Source organism: Cervus elaphus, chromosome 9 (assembly GCF_910594005.1).
Source record: "Cervus elaphus chromosome 9, mCerEla1.1, whole genome shotgun sequence".
In the NCBI taxonomy this organism is placed as follows: domain Eukaryota; kingdom Metazoa; phylum Chordata; class Mammalia; order Artiodactyla; family Cervidae; genus Cervus; species Cervus elaphus.
In genome coordinates, this window is record NC_057823.1 from 66,788,840 (window position 1) to 66,808,107 (window position 19,268).

At 43.8% G+C, this 19,268-nt stretch overlaps 1 long non-coding RNA gene across 1 annotated transcript in view; it reads left to right on the plus strand.

Moving 5' to 3' along the window:
- LOC122701010 overlaps window positions 1-19,268 on the plus strand; it is an 87,824-nt gene that overhangs the window by 61,337 nt on the left and 7,219 nt on the right. Inside the window, exon 2 of the long non-coding RNA XR_006342895.1 lies at window positions 12,610-12,773. This is a non-coding gene — a long non-coding RNA (uncharacterized LOC122701010). The remainder of the gene's footprint in view (window positions 1-12,609; window positions 12,774-19,268) is intronic.

Below are 19,268 nucleotides of genomic sequence, written 5' to 3' on the forward strand. Positions count from 1 at the left end.
TTGAGTGACTTGCCAGAGGGATCCCTTGTTCCCCATTATATTTCTAAGTGGCCAGATTCCTGTAAAGCCCTACTGCCAGGAGTTTGGGGTAATGCCCTTTCAGTACACATTGCAAAAATGATGTAAATAACTCATCCTGGGACTTCAAACACGCCACCTCAGATGTATGGTGGGAGATTACAGGTTCCTAAGATGCAGCCCCTCCATCATCCCCATGGCTTAGAGGCTTGCTGGAGAGTGGAGATCAATGCTTTGATTTTATGAGCAGCTGGGCCACGTGACCAGGCCCCAAATCCTTTGCTTTATGGGTTGTTTACACATTCCTGGTGAGAAACGGTTTACATTCTGGGCCCCAAGCACACTCCTAAATCAGCTGCCGGGTTCTTGCAGTTGGAGGTGAAAGAGATCTGTGTGTCGGTGGGCACCAGGAGGCGAAGGGGAGGACAGAGGCGGGCTAGAGGAGGGGGCCCCCTCAGGGCCCCTGGGTTTCCTGCCAGTGGCACCTGGATCCCATTTCTGGATCAGTGGAGGGTGTTGTGCAGGGCCTGACATGGGGAGGAACCTGAGGGTTGTAGGTGCACCATGGCTCCAGGTTTATCAGGCTCCACTCTACATGGGCACACATTAGCTCATGGGGTTCCCGCAGCGGCCCCGGGAGGTTGGAATTACTCTTATTTCCAGATAAGGAACCAGAGGCTCCGAGAACTGAAGCAGCTTGTTCCCTCTAACACGGCTGACGAGTATCCTGGAGGGATTCAGTCCACTTTGACAGAGGCAAAAGCTGATGTCTTACCACTACTCCTTCTTGTCACTGGGGCTCCCTAGAAGTCACTTGGACTGGAATTTAGGCAGTGGCTTGAAAGCGGAGGATTAGGTGATGACTCTTTCTGTCTGGGTTTTGCCCCTGATTTAGCTCAGTCACTGTCTGAGAATCCCATGTCACAGAGTTGACTATAAGGATCCAGTGCATAAGATGCCCAGAATCATGTGGTGAAGCTCAAGGTACCCAGTGGACCCTCGTTTGCTCCTTTTATCCCCATCCTTCCCTTCCCTGTCCTCATTCCCTGCTTCCTCTTCCTCATCCTGGCCCCCTTTCCCTTCTATCCGCTCACTCCAAGAGGGTCCTCCCTATGCCTTGGTTCTTCTTGTATCTCTCTCCTTGTGGTTTGCATCCCTTGGTCCCAGCTCTGCCCTTTGTAGCTGCCTGGGCTTCTCCTAGGATGGCGCTGTGATGTTGGGGATGGTCCTCAGTCACACCTTCTCCAAGCCACTCAATGCCTTCAGCAATCCCCCAATCCACGTGGGCTGTAGCTCCCGCCTCAACCTGACTGCTGATTTCTGAGGTCAGGGCAAAGAGATGGCCTAAAGTTGGAGAGTGGACCTAGCAGCAGCCGGGTTAAGGAATCTTCTCCCTCTAGACTGAAAGGCAGCTGGGTCCTGGGGAAAGCGTACAAGCTCTGGGGTACATGGATTACAGCCCTGTTGTGACATTGGATCATCTGCTTCGAGGCACTTAACCTCTGGAGCCCCCCTGTTCTCCTCTGCAAAGCAGAAGTAATGAAGACAGTGCATGGCTAGGCTTTCTGCTGTCCAGCAGCCTTCCACCTGGGACCCCAGTTTCCTGTAGGACACCGCTTCTCTTCCACCCTCAGCCCGTATGGTTTAGAAGCAACTCCACCCTCTGCTCGGGGGCTCAGCGACCCACACTTCCCTCACCCTTCTCTCTAGTGATTGGTTCAGGGGTGTACACGTGACCCAGTTCCAGCCAGTGAGAGTCCAGCTTTGGGGGACAGCTGCTGTCTCTTTTTGGTAGGTGTAAAGCTGTGAGAATGTGGGCTACAAAATCACGTTTGTTGTTACACTATCATGAAGGAAAAGGTTATCTAAAAGTAGAGCAACCCCAGAGCAGAGCCAAGCCAGGAAATGGAGATACTGAGTGCCTACATTAAGCTGCGCCTGAAGCCAACCTCTTTCGACTTTCCAGATACACAAGCCAATACAAACTTTGTAGATGATTTACAAAAATGGCCACATTTCCTAACCCATCTCTTATCCATGTTCTTATAACATGGCTTTGCGAAAATTCCCTTCAAGAGGTAGAATCTTTCTCCCCATTCCTTGGATCTAGGTTAGTTTGGTGATTTGTGTTGGCCAACAGAACATGGCAGAAGTGACAGTGGGTCAGTTCCAAGCCCAAGCCTAAGGGATCTTACGCGTTTATACTCACTCTCTTGGGTCTGAACCCCCTTGGGCTAGCCTGCAGAAGGACAAGAGATATGTGGAGAAGAGCCCATTATCCCAGCCAAGAGCATCCTGGACCAGCCTACGTCCTGCTGGCTGGAAATGCATGAGAGAATCCAGCCAAGATCAGCAGAGCTGACCATCAAAGTTGAGCCTGAAGGGACCAGAAGACCTGCCCAGCTAACTCATGAGCAATTAATAGTTATTTTAAGCATTGCATTTGGAGGCATTTTATTATGCAACAATAGCTAAATAGGTTTATTTTATTTGCTTAAATTAATCCCAGTTGGTTTTTCTGTCATTTTTAATCAGAGAATTCCAAATGATACAACTATAATACCTATCTCACAGGACTGCTGCAAAGATTACAAATGATATTGGCAAAGTATGAGTTCAGGCTCCATCTCCTGGCACTTGTCAAAGTGATTCATCTCACTGGCAGCAAGCATGGAACTCAGCCCTCAGACTAGTGCTGTTACCTACAAAGAGAAACCATTACCCACCATGCCTGCCATTGTGGGTGCATCTTTGAGATACATAGGTGTTCTGTTTCTTCTGTTTATACTTAATAAGTACATGCTTAATACTTTAAAGTATACTATATATTTAACAAGTATTCAGGGAGTCCCCTGTTATCTGAATATTCATTATCAAAGATCCCTATAGTTACAAGTTTGCAGAAGGAACCAATGGTGCTTTGAGACATGAAACAATTCACTAATGGAGCTGATATTTTAAAAAATTAGGCACCTTGCCCCATATGCCTCTTTAATACAGATTTCTATCTCCACCCATTATCAACTCTTTCTCCCTCATCTTTACAAAGACACAAAATAATAGTATACTTTGGTCATTGAATGAAAATGTGAATATTGTAAATATATATATATACAGATTTGACAAATTTTGTGAAAATTATGGTGTTTAACTACCCATATCCTTGCAATGTTGTGGACAACATGGGACATATCAGAGTTAGGTCAGTTAACATTGTAAAAGAGGAAATGACATTGGGGTTTCATAAGACAACAGTCTGACTACTAGAGGATTACTGGAAACCCTTTGGGAGATTGATAAAACCCTTGAATATCTTTGCAATAATGATTTTCTTCATAAATCATGCTGAGACAAACGTAAAGTGAAAGACATTGTCATATGACTTGATTAGGAAACAATTGTGCTACCAGAGCTAAAACAAGCAGCACATGATTTCTTTGTTCATGCTGAGAATTAGCACATAGTCATAATTAATAAAAGTTAAATTAGGGACTTCCCTGGTGATCCAGTGGCTAAGATTTTGCCTTCCAATGCAGGGACTGAGGATTCAATCCGTTGTTCGGGAACTAAAATCCCACATGCCTTGTGGCCAAAGTACCAAAACATTTCAAAAAATCAATTAAACGTATTTATGCAATGTTTTGTTTCATTTTCCAAGGTAAAGTCCCAGTCCCAGTCTCTCCCCCACAGACATACACACTTTGGTGTGAACTTTTGGCCCCCATATTCAGAAGATTCACACTAAGGGACTCTTTCCTGTGTCATTTATCCTACACCCTTCTGTCTCCGAGAGGACGAAGAGGCCAAATCCTTGCCGGGCAAATGGAGCTGTGGGAGAGGTGAGCAGGGCACATACAAGTGGTAGAGAGGGTTTCTCCCTGGCAGGTAGCCTCAGGAGGAGACCAAGCGACCCAGGTTTGTCTCCCTGTCTCTTGGAGGTGATCCCCTACATGCCTCTGAAGATGCGAATGACATGCTGCCTCACAGTCAAGCAGAATGGCCGTTTTAAGTCTTCAGTAGGGATTTCCCTGGTGGCCCAGTGGTTAAGACTCCACGCTCTGCGTGCCAAGGGCCCAGGTTCAATCCCTGGTCAGTAACTAAGATCCTGCAAACCACACGGTGTGGCCAGGGACATGGGGAGTCCAGGGGAGTCTTCACAAGACTTCTCTATTTACATGATATTATAAACAAATTATACTTCAATCAACTATACCTATGATTCAGCAACTCCACTTCCTACCTGTATATGCCTGAGCAAAATACTTGCCTCCCTAAGCTTCAGTTTCCTTGTTTACAAAATGGGGATGAAAAATAATAATCACCTCTGAGAGTAGGATGAAGATTAAATGGGAGAGCAGGTGAGGAGGGGGTACCCGGGGCCTGGCACAAGCTGAAACCCCAGAAAAGGTCAGCTACGGCTGGTAGCACGTTTTTCACTGTAGCTTGTTTTTTGTTTAGCAACAAATTTTTGGTGATCACTAAAGATGTGAGTGTTTACTATTCAACAAATCTTTTTTACAAAACCCAAAATGCAAAAAAAAAAAAAAATTCCTATAATATATTGGCCTCCTTGCTACATATATATACAGATATATTAAAAATAATTATGTCCATACCATGCATATCGTGCCGACTTCCTTCCTTCCTCCAGTAGTGGATCGCACAGAGTTCCCAAAGGATTGTTTCTTAAATGCCCATTACAGTCCTGCTTTGCTGGAAAGCGGGAAAGGAAAACTGAATTGCATTGCAAAAACAGTGGTCCCTGGGGTGCCCTCTGGGGTAGTAGTCGGCCTCCCTCATTACAGGGCGGGCAGCCCCTCCCAAGCCCTCCTTGGAGATATTGGTCACCCCGCTCCAATGCCCAGCCTCTTCTCACCCCTTCCCTCCTTACCTCCCAGCCACCCAACCCACTGCTCCCCTACTCTGCCCCTTCCAGGTGTCAAATGGAGGGAATTTCAGTCTGGAGTGAATGTTTACAGCTTACTTGGAACCCTTAAAAATAAAAATTCATCATAAACTGACAGATCCTTAAATTTAACTGCGCCAACAGTGCCACTTTAATATTTAAAGCTCCGCTTGAATGGGTGTTCTATCAAAACCACATGGGCTCCCACCTGGCGCTCTCCCTGCAAAACAACCAAATCCGAGGAAACGCTGGTGGGGTGTTTATTTGGGCTGAAGGCACAGATCCTGCTGGCTCTGGGTTAACCTTTTTTCCAGGGACTTTCATGTTACTTGCTGGACAGCCCTGAGCCTTTGGTCTGAAGTTCTGAGTGTCATCGTCTGCATTCACACAAAGGAAGTGCAGAGAAGCAGAGTGAGCACTTGGCAATGTGGGCTTCAGGCTTGGTTGATTGGAACTTGGTTCTATGAGTAGCAAGCTGTGTGACCTTCAGAACCTTACCTAACCCCTCTGTGCCTTGGTTTCTCTGTCTGTCAGATGGGAAGTGGTGACAATGAAAGTGAAGTTGCTCAGTTGTGTCCAATTCTTTGCGACCCCATGGACTGTAGCCTACCAGGCTTCTCCGTCCATTGGATTTTCCAGGCAAGAATACTGGAATGGGTTGCCATTTCCTTCTCCAGGGGATCTTCCCAACCCAGGGATCGAACCTGGATCTCTTGCATTGCAGACAGACGCTTTACCATCTGATCCACCAGAGAAGCCTGACTTCCTTAATACAAACTCTAAATGAGTTAGTTTCTGTAATGCGCAACAATAAATGGAATATAGTATGTCCTGAATAAATGTATGTGTGTGTGCTTATGTGTGATACTTTAGGTACAGAGGATAGAGTTAATATAATTCCTCACCGTTGAATTGGACTCCAGATTGCCTTTGCCCCACAAAAAATACCACCCCAATATAGTAGAACATGTCCTTTATGGACCCGAGTAAAAATTTCACTAGACTCTACAGCTAGGAATGAAATGACCAGATAATATGAATGCATTCCTGATTTGATGGGCTTCCCTGGTGACTCAGACGGTAAAGAACCCACCTATAATACAGGAGACCCAAGTTGGATCCCTGGACTGGGAAGATGCCCTGGAGAAGTGAATGGCTACCCACTCCAGAATTCTTGCCTGGAGAATTCCATGGACAGAGAAGCCTGGCAGGCTACAGTCCATGGGGTCACAAAGATTTGGACATGACTAAGCATTTGATTTGACTAAGAACCATTAACTAAAAAAAAACTAAAAAAAAAAAAACAAAAAAAAGAACCATAAACTGCTAACTCATACCTTTGGCCAGTTTTCTATTTAGGGTCTTTTTTCTTGTCAATTACCAAGAACTCCTTTTATTCTTGCTAGATTTTGACCACGCGATTTATCTTCCTTCATTCTGTCATCTCTTTACATGAGATGTAAAGATCTCTTTACAATCTCTTTACATCTATATTATTCTCCATTTTAAAATTCTTAATTTTTATATATTTATATTCTTTTTCCGTATGTCGAGTACTTTTTAACTTTATATGACTTTTACTGAGTTATATACACAAAAAATGTGCAGACTTTAAAAGTATAGTTGGATGAGTTTGGACAAGTGTGTACACACGTGTAACACTACTGCATTAAAGATATAAAACATTTCCATCACCCCAGAAAGTTCCCTCTGGCCACTCAGTCCCCACAAAGGCAAATACCATTCTCATGTTCATCACTGTAGGCTAGCTTCTTCCATTTCAGAACTTCACATAAATGGAATCACACATTTCATGGCTGGTTTCTTTCACTCTGTGTGTTTTTCAGATTTATTTATGTCATTGCATGTACCAGCAATGTGTGCTTTTTTATTGTTGGAGCATAAAACATTGTAAGAAATTGTTTGTCCATTCACCAAATTATAGACGTCAGAACTGTTTCTAGCTTTTGGCTATTATGTCTAAAGCCACTATTAGCGTTCACATACAAGCCTTTTGTATGTGTGTGTGTATGTTTATCTTTATATAAATATAAAATCTTTGTTGTATAAAATACAACAAATACAATTGTATTGTATAAAATACAATATTCTAACATATATATTCATTTCATTCTTAGAAATTACATTGCTGACTCAAGGGTAGGTGTATTTTACCTTCAAAAGAAACTGCAAAAAGGTTTCCTAAAGTGGTTTTACCATTTTACACTCCAGCCAGAAATGTAAGAGTTCCAGTTGTTCCATGTCTTCATCAATACTTAATATTGTCCGTGATTTTAATTTTAACCATTCTGGTATATAGTAGCTCATGTTGGCTTTAGTTTGCTTTTCCTTTGTGTCTTATTAGACGTTATTACGTCAAATGCCTTTTCATGTGCTTCTTGGCTATTTCTATATCTCTTTGTTCAGTAATAAAAAAGAAAAATTACTGATGCAATTTGTTTTGCAACATGTCATTGCAATTAACATGCAACGACATAAATAAATCTGAAAAACACATTAAGTGAAAGAGGCCAGCCACAAAATGTGTGATTCCATTTGTATGAAGTTCTGTAATAGGAGAAGTTATGATGAACATGAGAACATGACACTTTGTAGTGTCTACTCAAGTCTTTTGCCCGTTTTGTTTTAAATTAGATTGATTATCTTTTCATTGTTGGGTTATAAGAGTTATTTATATATTTTGGGTGCAAGTCTTTTGTCAGATGTATACATATTGAAAATATTTTCTCCCACCTGTGCCTAATCTCTTCATTTACTAATGATGTCTTTTGATGAACAAAAGTTTACATTTTTGATGAAGTCTAATTTATCAGTGTTTAATAGACAATTTTACAGTACTGCCCCACGCAGGCATAGTTTTCCTACCATCAACATCTCCTACCAGAATGGTACATTTGTTATAATTTACGTGTTAATGACTATCACCTGATAGTTTACAGTAGGGTTTACTCTGAATGTTATACATTCTGTTGATTTAGACAAATGTGTAATGACATATATCATAATAGTTTCTCAGAATAGTTTCATGGCCCTAAAAAATCCTCTATGCTCTGTCTATTCATCCCTCCTTCCCCCAAGTCCTGACAAGCACTCATCTGTAGTTTTTCTATTTTCATAGTTTTGTGCTTTCCACAATGTCATGTAGTTGGAATCATATAGTATGTCGCCTTTTCAGATTTGCTTCTTTCACTTAGTAATATGTATTTGTGTTTGTTCCATGTCTTTTTATGGCTTGATAGCTCATTTCTTTTTCAGTACTGATTGCATTGTCTGGATGTACCACAGTTTGTTTAATCCATTATCTACTGAAGGATATCTTAGTTGCTCCCAAGTTTTGGCAATTATGGATGAAGCTGCTATAAACATCTGTGTGCATGTCTTTTGTGAGCACACAGGTTTTTTTTTTTTTTTTTTTTTAGGACGTAGGTTTTTAATTCATCTGAGTAAATACCTGTGAGCACAATTATTGGATCATGGCTCAGATGGTAAAGAATCTGCCTGCAATGTGGGAGACCCAGGTTCAATCCCTGGGTCAGGAAGATCCCCTGGAGAAGGGAATGGCAACCCACTCTAGTATCCTTTCCTGGAAAATTCCATGGGCGGAAGCTACGATCCCTGGGATTGCAAAGAGTCAGGCACAACTGAGCGACTAACATACGCACATGCTAAGAGCATGTTTAGTTTTATAGGAAAATGCCAAAGTGGTTGTACCATTTTGCTTTCCCACCAACAGCGAATCCTTGCGGGCATTTGGTGTTGTTAGTGTTTTGGATTTTGCCCACTCAAATAGATGTGTTGGTATCTCATTATTGCTTTAATTTCCAATCCCTTACTGACATATGATGGTAAGCATTTTTTCATACGCTTATCTGCCATCTGTATATCTTCTTTGGTGAAGTATATTTTCAGGTATTTGGCTCATCTTTTTTAAATCATGTTGTTCATTTTCTCATTGTTGAGTTTCAAGTGTTCTTTGTACATTTTGGATAATGGTTCTTTTTTATTCAAAAATTCAGAATGATTTATTTTTAAGCATTATATTAATATGTATACTTATAAGTGCCCATATGACCTATTTTATGTATGTGGATTAGATAGTTCTTTGAAAGCATGTTATATACCTCCTGGAAAATTACTTTCTACAAAAATACAGTGTGAAAATGAACAGACCAATTTATAAGACTAAAGTTTCACATGGATACACAAAATGGGTATAGGTTTTCATAATCAGGAAGAGTATCCTTACTCTTTCCTAACTCTGCCCTCCATCCTAGGGGATTACTGTGGGACAGACTGTTGATTAATCAAGGACAGTGCTTTAAGATCCTGGTTTCCAGGTGGCTCAGATAGTAAAGAAACCACCTGTTATGCAGGAGACAGGGTTCAATGCCTGGATCAGGAAGATCCCCTGGAGAAGGGAATGGCTACCCACTTCAGTATTCTTGCCTAGAGAATTCCATGGACAGAGGAGCCTGGAGGGCTACAGTCCATTGGGTTACAAAGAGTAAGACACAACTGAGTGACTAGTATTTTCACTTTCACTTTCATAGCCATTAATAGTGTTGTGAAAGTTTCAGGTGGACAGCAAAGGGACTCAGCCATACATATACATGGATCCATTCTCCCCCAAACTCCGCCCCCCATCCAGGCTGCCACATGACACTGAGCAGAGTCCTCTGTGCTACACAGTAGGTCCTTGTTTGTTATCCATTTTAAATACAGCAGTGTGTACATGTCTATCCCAAACTCCCTAACTATCCCTTCCCCCATTTTTCCCCCTGGCAGCCATAGGTTTGTTCTCTAAGCCTGTTTTATAAATAAGTTCATTTGTATCATTTCTTTTTAGATTCCACATATAAGGGCTATCATACAATATTTCTCTTTCTCTAACTTCCTTCACTAAGTATGAAAATCTCTAGGTCCACCCATGTTGCTGCAAATTCTTTTTGATGACTGAGTAATATTCCATTGTGTGTGTATGTCTGTGTGTATATATATATATATATATATACACACACACACTGCATCTTCTTTATCCATTCCTCTGGGACAGAGGATTTTGAAATATTCCATGCCCAGGGAAATCAGCTGGTTGGTTTGTTTTTGGCAACTACTGGCTTCTCTGATAGGCCAGCAGAACTTAAAACTGTCCTTTCTTCTCTCTAGGGAAGAAGTCTGTGTCCTGGGTACCCTTCCTATCCTAGAAGGAGTAGGTTGTCTGCTTCAGATAAGGCCAGCTAGAGAAAGCTATCTCTGTATTATTTTCTCTAAAGTATGAAGCAAAGTTGGACAAAAGTAGAGTAGTAATTTAAAAACCACCTCCAGCATGGTCTGATGGGCTGATCACTAGGTTATCAGCTCTGAGGTCTCACACAGGATTCAAAATTTGGCTCCACTATACATTAGCTGTGTGATTTTTAAGTCTCAATTTCTTTGTGACTGTTTCCACATCAATCATTGAGAGATTATGCTCTGAGCCACAGGAAACCTTCTATTAGATCCTAGCCATCTTCTTCGGGCTGGAGAAACAAGTGGATAATAGTTCTTTATCAGATATCTCTCTTGCAATTATTTTCTCCTAGTCCATGGCTTGTCTTCTCATTCTCTTTGTAAATCCTGCCTATTGAGATCTCTCCAAGAGATATTTGTCTACCCCAAGGTTGAAAATATTCTCCTGTCTGTTCCTAAAGGCTTTATAATTTTAGCTTTTGCAAGTAGCTCTTTGATTCATCTGGAATTGATTTGGCATATAGTATGAGGTAGGGATTGAGATTCATTTTCCCCTCCCAGATGTATCATTGTTCCAGCACAATATGTTGAAAAGTCTTTTCTTTCCCCATTGAATATCCTTGGAACTTTTGTTGAAAATCAATTGGCCATATATAAGTGTAGATCTGTTTCTGTAGACTGTTCTGTTTCATTCATCTGTATATCCTTGATTATTGTGGTTTTACAGTAAGTCTTGAAATCAAGTAGGATAAGTCCTTCAACCTTGTTCAAGATTGATTTTGAGTATTTGAGGTTGTTTACATTTCCATATAAAATTTAGACTTAATTTGTACTTTAAAGAAACCCTGCTGTGACTTTGAGATTGTGTTGGATCTATACATACATTTGGAGATAATTAATATCTCAACAATATTGAGCTCTCCAATTTATAAACATGGTATAACTCTCCCTTTGTTCAGGTCTTTTTGATTTCTATTTTGTAGCTTTTAGTATGGCAGTATTCCACATCTTTTGATACATTTATTCCTAAAAATTTATGAGTTTTAGAACTGTTGTAAATAATATTTTTTACTTAAAAATTTTAAACTATCTGTATTTATGGCTACACTGGGTCTTCATTGCCGCACACGGGCTCCTCCTGCTCCTCATCTAGGCCCCGTTCACCTTCTCAGTGGCTCCACCCATCCTCTACCCTCTTCTAACTGGAAAGTTCCAAGCTTTCCTCACTCCCATCTCAGTCATTCCACAACATTAAACAAATATGTGTTGAACACGTACTAAACTCCAAGTTCTGGAGATACACTGATGAACAAAACAGAGCCTTGTGCTTGCAGAGCTTATGTTCTAGTGGGGAGATACGGATAATAAATGTAACAAGTAAATTATACAGCATGTTAAAAGATGACAAGTATAAAACTAGAATGGGTTGGTGGGGATTAGGATTAGTGGGTAAAAGATGGGGGAGACAGTTTGCTGTTTAGGTCAGAATAGGTCTTACTGAGCACACTTGGGTAGACTTGATGGAAGTGAAGGATGGAGGGGGAAAAGCGTTCCAGGCAGGGGGACCAGCAAAGGCCCTAAAGCAGGAATTATCTTGGTATATCAAAGAAGGGAAGGTCAGTGTGGCTGGAGCAGAGTGAGTACTGGAGAAAAATGAGGAGATGAGGTCAAGGGGTGAGGGGTGGATGAATGATTGTGCAGGAACTGGTGAGGTTTTGTAAGGAATTTGGCTTTTATTCTTCTTTGGAAGATTTTGAGCAAAGGAGTATCAGGGTTTGAGGTGTAATTTGTAAGAGTCGCTGACTGTGATCACAGACTCTGGAAGCTGGGAGCTCACCCAGAAGTCTATAGTAGAAATACAGAAGAGTGATAATGGCTCACAGCAGGGGCTAGCCATGGAGGTGGTACTAAATAGTCAGTCTAGCTGAAGGGCAGTCAATGCTTTCATGGGAGTGGGGAGGGCGTCTTCTTCCAGGCCCTTTAGATTCAGTTTCTGACTCTCCCCACCTGCTCTATGCCCTGGGAGGCTGAGATCTATGAACTCCACCAAGAGTTTTCTTTGCTCTGCTTCCCATTGGGTTTGGCCAGAGGAGTTTAGCCAAAAAGAGTACTGGCAAGGGATCTGAGGGAAGGAGGAGAGTGAGGTTGGGGTACATTTCCTTGACTTCGTCCTTTCAGGCTTGGCTGAGCCCTCTACCAAGGGCACAGGTCTAATCAGGCAGCCCACTCAGAAAAGCTACTCCTTAGGGGTGGGTAACGGCTCCTCCCTTGCCCATCAGACCTGAGTGGTGACCACCCCCTGCTCTTGCCAGCCCTAGGGTACTACGCTGTAACTGGTAGCATTTTTCTCAACTCTGTCTGTAAACCTGTGGATAGTTCCTTTATTAAATTCCCCTCAAAACAACTACTCTGAGTGTGCCCCCTGTTTCCTTCAGGGACCTGATTGACAGATTGGATGCCAATCATGAATGAAAAGAATGGTTCCTTTGGCTGCAAGACCCAAGGTTAACCAGGACATCTTCTTCTGAACAACTCTGTGCCTCAAACCTGATTCCCCTTGGAAGTACCTGAACCGTGCAGAACTTCTAAACAGTGGAAGGTAAGAGTAAACACAGCCATTTTCTCCCACTCTCAGGTCTTCCAGATGAAACCTGTTATGGAAAAAACACTGGACTGGACATTAGGAAGCTCCCTGGTCTGGTCTCTGCAGAATAACTACCTGAACAACCATTAGCAAATCCCTTGAGTGCTCCAATCCTCAGTTTCCTCGTCTGAAAAACCGGTAACAATGAAACCTAACTCAGAGACTTGTGGGGGAAGATCAGATAACAGTACTGGCCTCAACACCCTGTGATCTGCTGTGTGGGCTTGGGAGCTCGAGGCTGTGATTTGTATTACAGCCTTGTGGTTATTAAGCCACACGACATTGAGGAAGTTGCTGAGCCTCAGTTGCTTCATCTGTAAAATGAAAATGTTAATAGCACATCCTACTGTGCAGGGGTGTAGAAGTTACATGAAATGAGACAGTGCTTGGCAAGTGAGTATTCAGTGTTAAGTAGTCAACAAATATTAGATTGTTTCCTTCTCCCCTTCTGTGAAATGAGAGAATTGAGCTCAACATAAAACACATACAATAACTTTCTTTGCTGATGCTAAATCTAGGGGTGGGAATTAAAAATTTTATTATGTAGCTTTTCAAAATTATGCAAAAATGTGTACATACTAGAACAAACATCCATCTACCCACTACCAGGTTGAAAAATCAGCTTTATCAAGGTAGTCTGTATATTTCATAAAATGATTTTCAGTGTTTTAACATTTTGAATAATTGGTATCATATTATGAATTCACCCGTAACTTGGTTTTTTCCCCCCCTCAACAATGTTTCTGAGGTTGTTCATTTCACTACTGTGTGATGTCACATTGTATGAATTTGCCACAGTTTATTCATCCATTCTCCCATGGATGGACATGTACATTGTTTCCAGCTTTGGAGATTACAAACAATGCTGCTCTGAACATCAAGATAACTGGTCCTGTGTTCACACACAGGTTCCTAGTCTGAGTTTGTGACTCAGATGCTGGTATGAGTTCCAGTCCAGATGGGGGAAGTGAAGGGAGACTGTACTAAGGTTGGGAGTGGGAGGAGTCCGGGAGCTGAATCTTATTTAACAGGTTCTGAGGCTTTGTAAGTAACAGCTCTTAGATTTTGAAGATTTGAGTGTAAATGAATCAGAGCCATGTGGATTACATTTGCCTTGAAGGACACAGGATTTAGAGGGTGAAAGCAGGGCTTCAGGGCGAAGGCGCAGGCAGTCTGTGGGTTGTCTCCTTTGCTCGCCAAAGACCTATACTTCCCTTTCTCCCAGTTGTGTGCAGAGAAGAGCAAACACTAGCTGCCCAGGTGCCCTTTCCACAGTCCCAAGAATCAAGTAGCCAATGCAGCCCCAGGCTACTGGAAGGGGGCAATGTAGAGCCTCAAAGCCTCAAGATGTTTAGTCTACTTCCTCCTTTGACACTGCTTTGCTGTGTAGCTTTGGGCCAGATGTTCTGCTTCTCTGGGCCTTGGATTCCTTCTTTGCCAATGAAAGGACTGGAGGTGGGATAGCATAGTAATTAAGAGCCTGGGTTTGAAACTATCTTCTAATCTCTTTTTGGCTGTGAGACCTTGGACAAATTGCGACTCAGCCTCTCTGTGACTCAGTTTCCTTGTCTGTAAAATGAAAATAGTATCTGCTTCATAGGTAGGTGTGAAGAATAAATGAACTAGTGGTACACCTAGCAGGTGCCTAGCTCCTAGAAAGCACTCAACTGGTACCATTTTTGTCCTTTCGTTATGGTCCTTATCAAAGATCCATCCAAGTCTGATTTCCCCTGCCACTCTCAGGCAGAGATGATGGAAGAGAGCCTGAGAAATCATAAAGGGTTACCTGGGGGCTGGATATTTTCTGTTCTTGTAGCAACCACATCTCTACTTCATGTTTATCAGTTCCATACCAGGTTAAATGTGAATATATACACATATGCTTTGGCTCCCCAGGTAGCTAAATGATAAAGAATCTGCCTGGTAAGCAGGAAGTGTGGGTTCAACCCGTGTGTCAGGAACATCCCCTGAGAAGGAAATGGCAACCCACTCCAGTATTCTTGCCTGGGAAATCTCACCTACAGAGGATCCTGGGGGGCTACAGTCCATGGGGTCACAAAAAGGGTCAGACGTGACTCAGCTACTAAAAAACAACAAAAAAAAACAGATATGCTTATAAGATGGACCATGCTGAGTTATAATCTGCTTTTTTTCCCACCTCCACTGTATCTTCTTGTCATTAATATTCATCTCCAACATTTGTCTATATCTGAATCAGCACACAGCAAACCGCCATAAATGGAGTGCTTACTATACTCCAGGCAGTGTGTTAAATGTTTTCTACGTGTGTCCTCATTTAATCCTCAAAATAAGAGAACAAATCTGGTTTATTATCACCCCCATTTTACAGCTGAGGAAAATGAGGCTTAAAGAGACTGCATAACCTTCTTAAAATATCCCTCAAGTCCAGACCTGCCGACTCCTGCCTATAACTGCTCACCCACTCCCAGGCACAGCCTGGAGGATTGAAATACATCACGATGTGACCCCTGGCCCCTATTCTTAGATACTTGGATTTTTTTTTTTTCTTTTGGCTTCTTACTCTTATCAACAGCACGTGATGAGCATTCTTGTAGCAAGATCTTTGCCCACATCGAGATTGCTTCTTTGGGATAGATTTCCAAAGTGGATGGGATGGGGTTTGGGCTTTTGTTTTGGAGATGAGGAGAAACAGAGGCGCCCAGCTGGAGGGTGAGGCAGGAAGCCCTCTAGGAGGTGGGCCTAACTGGAAAGCCAGGATGCCTGACTAATCCACAGTGCACGCTGCTTCGGTTTATCTGAGGGACGGTTGCCCAAACTCCCCAGGCTTACCCTGAAGCCCTTAGGAATCTAGTTTTTTTCCATCCTGGTTTTGCTGACTTGGCTGAAGTCCCTGCTCAGTGGATCAGCTACAAGACACGGTCACACCACACACACACACACACACACACACCCCCCTCCAGGAATTGGGCATGAGGGAGACGCTTGCAGGGAAGAGGCCAATCTCTGGAAAGTGGGGGATCGTACCTATTCAGAAGGAGAATTTTCTGGGAAAAACTGTTCACCATATTTGCATAAATCCTAACTGGCCTGATTTCATTTAACATTTTCATAACAGCTTTGAAAGCTGGGGGAAAATTTTTTTTGGGGGGGGAGAAATTGACATATTCATTGTTTTTTTAAAGCCCCTGAGAAATCTAAATATATTTGAAGATGTAAAAATGTTTAAAACTCTCATCTCAGGCTGGGTGATATAAGTCAGTGCTTTTCCAGCACTGGGCATCTTCTTAGAATGCAGATTCTGATTCAGGAGGTCTGAATGAGGCCTGAGACTGCATTTCCAACCTGCTTCCAGTTGAGGCCAATGTCACTGATCCATGGCCAAGTCTGCAAGCAGGGAGGAACACAAGATATATTCGTTAAAACAGATATTCTTTTGTTGTGGCCTTGTAACTCCAAAATATTCCCATGCCAGAGCAAGGGATCTTAAAATCATTTGGTCAGAGCCTCTGTTGACAGCGGGGAAAATGTGGCCCAGTATGGGGATGGGCCAAGCCCATGGCCAGGAATCTCAGCCAGAGCATGGTTAGGGACTCCAAGTTTCTACTCAACCAAGTCAGTTTGGGATGCAGGACCAGCAAAGGCTCTGAAACTGGCTTTGTGTAAGGAACAAGGCATCAGGCAGACCCCGTGCCAAGCACCATCTGATGCTTTACATGCGTACAATCTCAGGAAATCCTCACTACGGCCCCACAGCAGTACAGCATCAACCCATTTTACCCTGAGAAGCCGAGGTTCTGAGAGCCAAGCCACCTGCCTGAAGTCACAGCAACTGTGTGGAGCTGGCATGGGTGCCACGTGTGAGATCCCCCAGCACTATCTCCCAAAGTCCTCCTTTAGCACCCACCTTCAGGGTTTTCACCTTACTGTGTCCGAACAATGGCTCACTTTCCGTCAAGGGAAAACCAGTATTGCTTAAAAGAGACTGTGAAGTGAAGGTTCCTCTGTCCATGGGATTCTCCAGGCAAGAATACTGGAGTGGGGTGCTATTCCCTTCTCCGGGGATCTTCCTGACCCAGGGATCCAACCCGGGTCTCCTGCATTGCAGACAGATTCTTTACTATCTGAAAGCCACCAGGGAAGTCACCAGGGAAAGAGACTATAGGAAATAAATAAAACTGAAACAAAACAGTGTTATTGAGATCTAGCCAGATCTTAGCACCCTACAGAACCCAAGGCCTGCTCTCCTTGTGGAAAGGGGAGATCGTATACCTTAGAACCACATTAGAGACAGACTAGATCACACTGAGGGCTTCCCTGGTGGCTCAGATGGTAAAGAATCCACCTGCAATGCAGGAGACCCGTGTTCAATCCCTGGGTCAGGAAGATCCCCTGGGGAAGGGATTGGCTACCCACTCCAGTGTTCTTTCCTGGAGAATCCCAAGGACAGAGGAGCCTGGCGGGCTGTAGTCCATGGATTCACAAAGAGTTGGACACCACTGAGCGATTAACATTAACACTAGACCACACTGAGACTTTCCTCTTGATGAAATCCAAAGGATTGAAAGAAAGCAGAAGAGAGAATAATTTTGCAGGATGTGATTCCACCTCTAGCAGTGCCCTGTATGAATTCCATTTTCTTCCGTCTCTCCACCCAACCATCTCACACCTCACTATGCTACCTTCCCACCCTGAGCCAGGTGGTATCAGTCAGGATTGGCTTGCTGGAAGAGGCACCCGGACCAGGTTTCACATCTTGGGAGGCCTAAGCCTGTGGCATCTCTACTTCAAGCTCCTTTTGTTTAGGGGGTGCCGTCCTTTCTCCTCCCAGGGAGGGCCTAGGAATCAGTCAGCAGGCCACCTGGAGCCTGGGCACGCTCCCTCCCAGAGAGATGACCCACCAACCCATTTGCCTAATGGGACCACGTTGGAAAAATTGTTTGTTCTCATCCTGCTAAAAACAGCTTCAAAGTGACTCTCGTCTAGACTGTGCCAGGATCGATTATCAGATCCCTGACCTGATCGAAACCACAGGGTGACATAGTCATTTGCTTTAATGCAATTAAGGCAAAATATAATAATGTATCCAGGCCGGGGACAAGACCAAGGCTCCCTGGAAGGTGGGAGGAGAAACCAGCTCTGGATAATTTCTTCTCGGCTCCGAAGAAGTGAGTTTAGACTTTTCCTGTCTCTGTCTCCAGAGCAACCTTGAGCTCCCTTGCTCTGATGAGGGTCACAAGTGGAGGTGTCCTAGAAGATGGGGAATCAGGAGGAAGCAGACTCGCAGTGGGGTGTGGGTGGGAGTGGAGTGAGCACAGTCCAGGAGGAGGGGAGCCAAAGAAAGAAGGCGGGAAGGGGAAAAAAGATGATAGAAGGGAGGAAATGGATGCGGCTGGCTCGGTAATTCCCAGAATCCCTGACTAATCCCCAGTCCCAGGGAAACCAGAGTAAGCCTGACGGGTCTTCACAGAGGACAGCAGTGGGAGAAGTTAATCCAGCAAGGCCCCAGAAAAATGGGTTTTCACTTCTCAGGGAGCCATAAGAAGAAGGAAGATCAATGCAAAAGCCTTGGCCTGGTGATCCGATAGTGCTCGGCCCACCTTGTAGTTTCTGACCAACACCCCAGGATTCTGGAGAGAAGCTGCCCCTCCAGGACAGGGAGGGAAGCCCTCAGCGCGTTCCAGGGAGCCCTCCACATGCCTCCATGGGCTTCTGTAACAAGGTGCCACAGACTGGGGGCCTTAAACAACAGAAATGTGTCCTCCCAGTCCTGGAGGCTGGGCAGTCCAAACCCGAGCTATTGGCAGGATTGGTTCCTTCTGTGGGCTGTGGGGGAATGTGTCCCAGGCCTCTCTCCTGCGTCGTGGATGGTGGTCTTCTCCCTGTCTTCTGTCTTTCCACCACTCCATGTCCAAACTTCCCCTCCTCATAAGGATGCCATTGTATTGGATGAGGACCCACCCTAAGGACCTCATTTTAACTCTACTACCTCTGTAAAGACCTTGTGTCCCCCTAAAGTCATATTCTGAGGTCTTGGGAGATAGGATTTCAGCATATGAATTTTAGGGAGCAGATACAGTTCACCCCACAGCACTGTCCATGGGGACTTCCCTCTGCTGCTGCCTCGCAGGGAGTGAGGGAAGTGACGGGGCTCTGGGAATGATCAGTGCGCCCTGCCCCCTGGCCTTGGGAAACTGTCTCCTCCAGGGGCCTCACTTGCTCTTCTGTGAGTTGAAGTGGAAACACTGCCCCCGCTGGGTGGACAAGGACACTGACTCCAAGTGCTTTCTTTTCTGTGTTCAACAGACTTTCTGAGCTGGGAACCGTCTTTGGGGATCACATGTGCTCTCCTTTGCCAAACTCAAGTTTTCTGAGAACCAAGAGCCACTTCCTACCCCAGAAAGTACAGCTCTGGTGCCCTTTCTTCTCCTTCCTCCTCCTCTTCCCCCACCCCCTCCTTTTATTGATTCT